Consider the following 8612-nt stretch of genomic DNA (forward strand, 5'->3'; position numbering starts at 1 on the left):
CACAAAACTCATGATGTTTTCCATATTGCAGACTTTTTTTTCAAAGAGGTGGTAAGACTACATGGTCTCTGAAAGAGCTACTAAATTTTTGGGGTATTTCTGGAGAACATTTTGGAAAAAGTTGAGAATAGACTTGAAATTTAGTTCCACACATCACCCGTAGACTGATGGCCAAATAGAAGTGGTAAACAGAAGTCTAGGCAATTTGCTGAGATGTTTAATTGGGGATAAGCCCAAGGGGTGGGATTTGATTCCACCACAAGTAGAGTTAGCTTACAATAACTCTATAAATAGGAGTACTGGTAGATCACCATTCCAAATTGTATATGGAAGTAGCCCAAGGACTGCACCAGAATTGAGGAAGATAGAGCAAGGGGAGAGGACAAGTGTTGAAGCTAAAGAATTTGTTGAACATATCAAGCGTCTACATGGGGAGGTTCAAGCACACATTACCAGGATGAATCAAGAGTATAAAGCTAGGGCTAATCAAAGGAGAAGATATAAGGAATTCCAAGTAGGGGATCTAGTCATGGTACACTTATGAAAAGAAAGATTTCCAACCGTTACATTCGACAAGCTAAAAATGAAGAAATTTGGCCCCTACTTCTAAAGAAACATGACTCAAGAAATGCATATGAGGTGGATTTGCCAGATGGTATTCACATTTCTCCTATTTTCAACATTGCAGACTTAACAGAGTATCATGATGATGGTGCAGATGAGGAGCCGATGTTAGAGCCATGTCCAATTACTACTTCTAAGAAGGAGGAGATAGAAGACATTCTAGATCATTGTGTTGGCAAGAGTACTAGTAATAGGTAGTATGAAGAATATTTGGTCAAGTGGAAAGGACGGCTGATAGAGGACTCAACTTGGATATCAGTAGCTGAGGTTTCCCATTTGGAATTTCCTCTACCATTCATAAAGTGACAAGATCACTTTTCAATCTACCCTGGGTGTCTGATGCAGGAGCATCCAGAGGTATAAGGGCAATCCTGTGTCAACCAAAAAAATGTACTTAGACTTAGTTTCTATTTTAGGTGTTTAAATTTTTGGATACCCATTTGGGTCAAATAAAGGTTCCAACTCTCATAGTTCCACTATCAGTGTTCTAAGATAGAATTTTTAATCACCTTGGGATACAAGTAAACACTAAAAAAATAGGAGTATGTAATTGAGAAATCATTTTGGTGAACTAGAATGTGTAAATTGGTCAGAAGATTGTCATTCTAATTTAGATCATTCTAGAAAAAGAATCAAGTAAAAAGGCCCCATGATTTGAAAGTTATTGCAGTTTTTCAGTTTTTGGAGACATCCTAATAATGCTTCAAAGCTAGGTTAGGGGCATTAAATGACCTTGAACAATGCCAAAAAATGGGGGATGAGTGAAGCTGGTCCATAGGGCTATAGAGAACTTTGAGAGCTTTCTGGAAATGTAAATAGTTCATCAATCAGAGCTACAGTTCAAAAGTTATGCCTCCCAAAAGTTTGGTTACCATTTTTGGATTCTTCTAATTTTGTGTCAACTTCTAATGCAACTTCTAGAGCCTTCTATTTGGTTGGTGGATGCCTACTAGCACTTTCTAGAATGTATTCCTAATCTTTAACCCTCTAGGGTCTATTTAAGAACATTTCTAGCATTGTAAAAGGCAGTTCAAAGTGGATTTTGAGAGGAGGTACTAAAAGGAGAAATTATCTCCAGATTTATACTATTTTAGGCCCTTAGGGTATGTTTTGAAGTCTATTTTCTCTATACTAAATGTATTAGCATTTTCTCATAGTTAATAAAATTTTTCCTTTCCTATTGTGTCCATTTTGTCCTTGGGTTGTGTCCCCATCAGCAAGGGTGAGAAGAGACTCTACACTATTGGGGTCCAACTAAAGCCCTTCCCCCATACATGGCCACTTCTTCCCTATCCAAGGGTGAGTAATGCCAAAACAACCCACAAAATTCCTTCGAAAATCAAGCATAAACATGAAGGAAAAGAATTCAAGAAAACACGTTTCAATCCCTCCCAAGCATACCCAAAATACATACAAGCATACCAATGAAAAAGAAATAACATATGTATGAACAAAGCATGAACAACATGAAAAAAATAAACAAATTGAGTTGACGAATCCTCTCTTCACAACAAGGTTATAGCTAAATGAACCAGTTTGAGAAGAGCATTCCCTTCCTTCTCCTCCTCCTTCAATACTAGATTCCACTCTAAAACTAGAGGTTGGATGAACACTCCAAACCCTCTCAAAAATGCCTCTAGATAAGACCAAAACTTAACCACCCAAAAAGGGCAATAACATTCCCCACTTGCCTAAAATTCTATAGGCTTCTAACTTAACTAAACCTAAGGCTAACCTCAAGGTGGAGTTAGAGTCATTCAACCCATGGTAAAAACATTCAATTTTCATTATAACATACCATAAAAGGCAACAAAAGGGGCTAAGGTTGTGGAAAATGCCTCCAGCCCATACCCATACCCCTTGGGTTTTTAGATTTCATGTTTTTAGACCTTAGGGATAAATTTGGGACCCAACAAATGCTAGGAAATTTTAGGACTAACTAACAACTTCAAAAAGTATATTAAACACTAATATGGATTAGGGAAATTAATCTCAATTATAAATTGAGTAGCAATAGGGTCACTAACTTAGTCCAACTAAGATCTTTAGGTTACTCGGTTAACCCTAACTATCATGCTAGGATGCATATACAATTCACGAGTGTCAAGCAACACTAGAAAACATTGTTACGAAACATTAACATAAACTGATTACAAAATGAGAAACTCATACATCTCATGATGCAAATAAAATACATACAACAAGGTTTGCACAAATGGTACATAGGGTTCAGTTTCGTTTCTCCGTTAGATTTTTTGGCTAAAATATCCTGCACACTCATTGCACACATCAGTAGCTTAAGAAAATCACATAAATTAAAACATTCATCTTTGAAATAATTAGTTTTTTATCTCATTCTACTCATATTCTTCAATCATTAAAATTGCATAATCAAACTGTTAATTCTACATTTACTTACTTCATCAAAATACATGTTCATAAAGCATTAAAAAAAACAAAATCAAGTATCTGAAACTAAACATCACACAACATGAAATAATATAATATGCTTAGTGGATCTGATAGTGTCTCAACATATCGAGTCATGAGTATCAAAACAATAATAATGTATCACTATGCTATGATGGGTCGGGGCAAGGCCTCACACAGGCTGCAAAAGCATGTTATTAAAGGCTACATAACTATTTAGTGAAGATAGGTTTTTGAAACGACAAATGATAATAGTGACCTATACTTGAAGAATGGTAAGAAAAATGAAGTATTGTTATTTGAAATATTTTTTGATAATATCATATATGGAGGATGACAAGCATTATGAAAATCATTTATTGATGAAATGCAGAAAGAATTTGAAATGTCTATGTTTCATAAAATCGAATTCTCTTTTGGATTACAAGTATGTCAAATGAAGTTTGGTATTTTCATTACACAATCTAAATACATCAAAATAATAATAAAAAATATAAGAAATACTTTTGGTATGGAAGATTCTAGGCCACTAAGTACACCTATGTCTATAGGAAACAACCTATCTAGGAAAGATGACTCTATTAATGTGAACCAAACCATATATAGATCCATGATTGGAAAACTACAATATGTTGCTCACAACAGACTAGATATTTATTTAATAGTTGGGATAGTTGCTAGACTTTTAGAAAATATTAAAGAGAATCACATGATGATAGTGAAAAGGATGATGAGATGTCTACAAGGTACATAAGACTATGGATTTTATTACAAAAGAAATAATAATTTTGAACTAAATTTTTTTACTGACTTGGATGTTGGAAATATTGATGATAGAAAAATCACTTGTGGAGATTAATTCTTTCTAGGAAAGAGATTGGTGTCATGGACAAACAGGAAACAGAATCATATTTTTGAATCAATAGATAAAGTTGAGCATGTGGTAGCTACAATAAATTGTTCAAATATTATGTGGTTCAAGAAATTATTGAAAGATATGGAAGAATAAATTATATATCTAGAGGTTATCTATTGTGATAACAAAAGTTCTATCAACATTTCAAATAATTCAATAATGCACACTAAGAAAAAGCACATTACTATCAATTATCACTACTTGAGGGAATTAGTTCAAGACAAAGAAGTAAAGCTAGAATATTTGAATACCAAGGAACAGATTGCTAGCATATTCACAAAACCCTTACCTAAAGATGTTCATGAATATCTCATAGGTAAACTTGGGGTGATTCCCTGAACCAAATATACTTAAGAAGAAAAGGTCCATTGCATCACATGTGCTAATCAAAATATCATACATAGTGATGTAATGCAATTCTATTTTGGGACATGCCTTAGGTAGATGATTCAATACATCATAACAGATCAATCATAGACATATGATAGGAATCAACTAGAGATGCAAAATCTACATAATTCAAATGTATGAAGAGTTTGAAGCTCAAACAACTAAATATCTTTGGCATTTTTTCCATAGAGTGAGAGATTACTAAAGATGAAGATTACCAAATTACCAAAAAGGGACAAGTTACTAAAGAGGAAGATTTCCAAAGAGGGAGAGATTACTAAAAGAGGGAGATCTATAATTTCTAAGGTAAAAATTTAGACAAGATAATCATAGTGAAATCTATTTGTTGGATTATATGGTAACAAGTTGTATTTCTACATATTGAAATATTAAGATGTTTCCATCAATGCCAAATTGAGATATTATTCGAAACTTACAATAGCAATAGTTATTATTTTGTCAGTAATGTGAAATCTATTGATAAGAAAGATTTCTACCTAATCTAAATGTCATATCTATTTGAGAAGTTTCTCATAACAATAGTACCTAGAGGAAAGGTTGAGGTATGAAAATGGAGTTACAATGGACATTTGATTAGATAGACTTTGATAAAGAAAAGTGATTGTTTAAGTCAAGAAAGCTAAGTCAAGCCAAGAAATAAAGTAAAAGGATAAGGCATTTCGAGTAATGCTTTATTTAACCAATCTATAGTTAGTGCTGAGAAAATCTATTGTTGACTAAGCATTACCACCAACCAACCGAGATAGTTGATGCCAAGCTAGAAAGATTTACAATGACTAAGTAATTAAGTGATGATTGAGTGTCAAAATTTAGAGGTTTTTGAGTGATAGTATGAGAATGAATTAAAGGATAGCATGAGATGAATCCAACAAAGTTTATTCCTTCAGAGATGTAAACCATGTTGAAGATAGGACTGATGAGTTGTATCATTAAATTCAAGGCAAGGATTAGGTAAATACCTAATAGAAGGATCCCAAAGAAGTTTCTAGAAGAAGATCAAGAAGATGGATAGATAGAATGAATCAATTTGAACTTGATTGTCAACCCTAAGTTCTATTGTGGTCATAAAAAATGATAAAAAAAGTATTTCCTATTTAAATAGATACAGTATCAAAAAAATGATGTTATGTGTCTATTTTTATGTATGCAAGTTCATATGTGAAGAGAGGCATATAGAGAAAGGTGGATAAAAAATGCTCAAGTGTGAGTGATTGCAAAGCTAAAGGAGAAAGCTTGAAAAGATGATGCTGGTGTTGATAGGTGAATATGAGAAGAAGGCTTACATGTTGTTAAGAAGAGTGCATTGATTTATTGAAGAGTTTTCGAGAAAATAAAGATCAAAGATGATAATGAATGGCTTATCAGTGAGTCTGGACAAGGACCAAACAATTTTTTAAACCTAAAAAATTGTGCTGTAATGACACAAATCAAAACCTACTAGTCTCTTTCTTATTATTGTAAATAGTTTGTATTGAAATCCTTTTAACAAAGGTTGACCTAACAATCATTTGGAAGACTTAACAATCTATATAAATCCTTTAACTAGGTGACATTCTAAATTGAATGATCAAAGTCCTCTGACAAGGTCACTCATGATAGGTTCATTAAATCATTTAAGAAGGTCACATTTAGTAGTGTATTTTGTAAACTTTAATAGTGTTAGCTCCTAGCATAGCTCACTTTGAAAGAGTGAAAAAGAGTGACATGTTGTTGGTGGTTTTTCCCAAATTATATTTCCACATAAGAATCCTACTAGATCAAATATGTGTCAAATTATTTATATGTTTTACATTTAATAATGTTTCTATTATGCAATGAAAGTTGTGTCTATGATTGTACTTTCAGTAGAGTCTGAGCAATAATAGGATTAACAAAACAATGAGTCTTTATTTGATTGTTCAAATGGTACATAAGGACCTTGAGTAATTTTTTCATCCCCCCACCACTTATTCTAAACATTTCTAACAATACCTACGAATATATATATATATATATGTGTGTGTGTGTGTGTGTGTGTGTGTGTGTGTGTGTGTGTGTGTGTGTGTGTAACATATGAATCCTACTAGATCAAATATGTGTCAAATTCTTTATATGTTTTACATTTAATAATTTTTCCATTATGCAATGAAAGTTATGTCTAAGATTGTATTTTTAGTAGAGTTTGACCAATAATAGGATTAGCAAAACAATGAGTGTTTATTTGATTGTTCAAATGGTACATAAGGACCTTGAGTAATTTTTTCATCCCCCCACCACTTATTCTAAACATTTCTAACAATACCTATGAATATATACATACATACATACATACATACATGTGTATATATATATATATATATATCTGTGTGTGTGTGTGTGTGTGTGTGTGTGTGTGTGTGAATTATGTATAATAAGTAACAATCTTGTGGGGGGGAGAGCAGGGGGGGGTTGAATCTATTATCCTTAGGTCCAAATGTACCAATTAAACTTTTTAATGCATCAAAAAACTTAGATCTAATCATTAAGTAGCTCAATCTCTATAAAAATTTACTAGTACCATAAACTTGCAATCCACTATCTCAATAGTAACTAGTAGAATCTAAAACATTAAACACTAAATTTCTCAAATAACATCCACATGAGTAAGCTACCAAGATTAAATGTAGTAACCCAATTTAGATAAACTACCAGTAACATGTCACAAATTTTTCACTCTTCTAAGGTAAGCTATGTTAGGAGCCAACGATGTTAAAGGTTACAATATACACTGTTAGGTGTGACCCTATTGAAGGATTTAATCATTGTGTTAGGAGTGGCCAAGTTAGATGACTTAAGAACATTCCATTAGAGTTACACCTTGATTAAAGGATATACAAATGACTATTTGGTCAACCTTTGATTAATGAATTTCAATTGATACAATGGTTAAAAAGTAACAATGGGTTAATCTGATAAATGCAACTCACTTTGTAAATACATATCATAATTTGGTTCAACAATGAATTCATTGACTTACCTCATTTATCATATCCATCACTGATTCACTTGTCAGCTCTTCATGCAATCAATCATCATTTTTAATCCTTCTACTCAAGTTTTCCAATTAATAGAATCAAAAACTACTGCAACCTCCTTGGTTGAGCCCTTATGCATCCTTAAATAGGTATCTTGACCTTTTTCCATTTAAAAACCACCATGGATCTTAGGCTTAGGTTAGACTCTTCAAATCCTTCAATCATTTCATTTCCTCCTTCTCCTTCTAGAAACATCTCCATGAATCCATGCATAGAAATGATATATCATAGTTTCCCTTTCATTAAATGTTCTATCTCATCAAAATTTATCTAAAACATACTTTACATGCTGAAAGAATTCAACTATGTTAACCATGAACCTTAATTCCTTCATAGAATGAAAATTGTTGACACTTGACTAGCACTGTGAACTTTAGCCTTGATCGTCACTAGATAACTTGGTCATTAAGAATTGTCTTGCTTAGTTTACACTAATGTCTCTTATTCTAACCTTTCTAGTACTCTATCTTTCACTGGTGCTTAGTTGTTAGTACATCTTCTTAGCTTCTATTTTTCATTCAGATAATAATCACACAAGTAGACATCAACTATAATTTCCTTAATCTTCTACTTTCAAGCTCGGTTAATCCTATATATTTGTTCTTCATAGATCATTTCTTCCAAGCTTCAACTCAACTATCTTATCCACCTAGTGGTATGATATAACAAAATATTCTCTTTTCAAAGTCCAATAAATTAAGTGCCCATTATAATTTCACATAACTAAACCTTTTCACTAGGCACTCTTGTTATCTCTTCTTCTCAAATCCTCTTCATCAATCATCTTGATATGAAACTCTACTCAAAAGCTATCTCACCAATAATTTTTGAGAGAAATGACAATGTAACATTTTTTTGAATTGTAATTTCCAAAAATCTCCCTAATTTTGAATTGATGAAAACACCTCTAGTTATGATCTAATACAAAAGGTCAATCCACCTGATTTGCTTCTATTAACTAGATCTTCATTAATATCATTAGTTTAATTGTAATTCTCATCTTATTAGCCAACAATCTCTTTGATCTCATCTTGTAGTTTCATTCTAATTCTCATTCATGCAAAACTATTATACAATACCTCTAGAAAGTATACCCATAGCTTCCTTTGTCATGTATCAGAACATGAACTCATCAATTCCCTCTTAGATATACATCTTCTAAACTTCTTCACTATCTC

The sequence above is a fragment of the Cupressus sempervirens genome, chromosome 5 (genome assembly GCF_028749045.1).
Source record: "Cupressus sempervirens isolate cs-2001-9-10 chromosome 5, ASM2874904v1, whole genome shotgun sequence".
Lineage (NCBI taxonomy): Eukaryota > Viridiplantae > Streptophyta > Pinopsida > Cupressales > Cupressaceae > Cupressus > Cupressus sempervirens.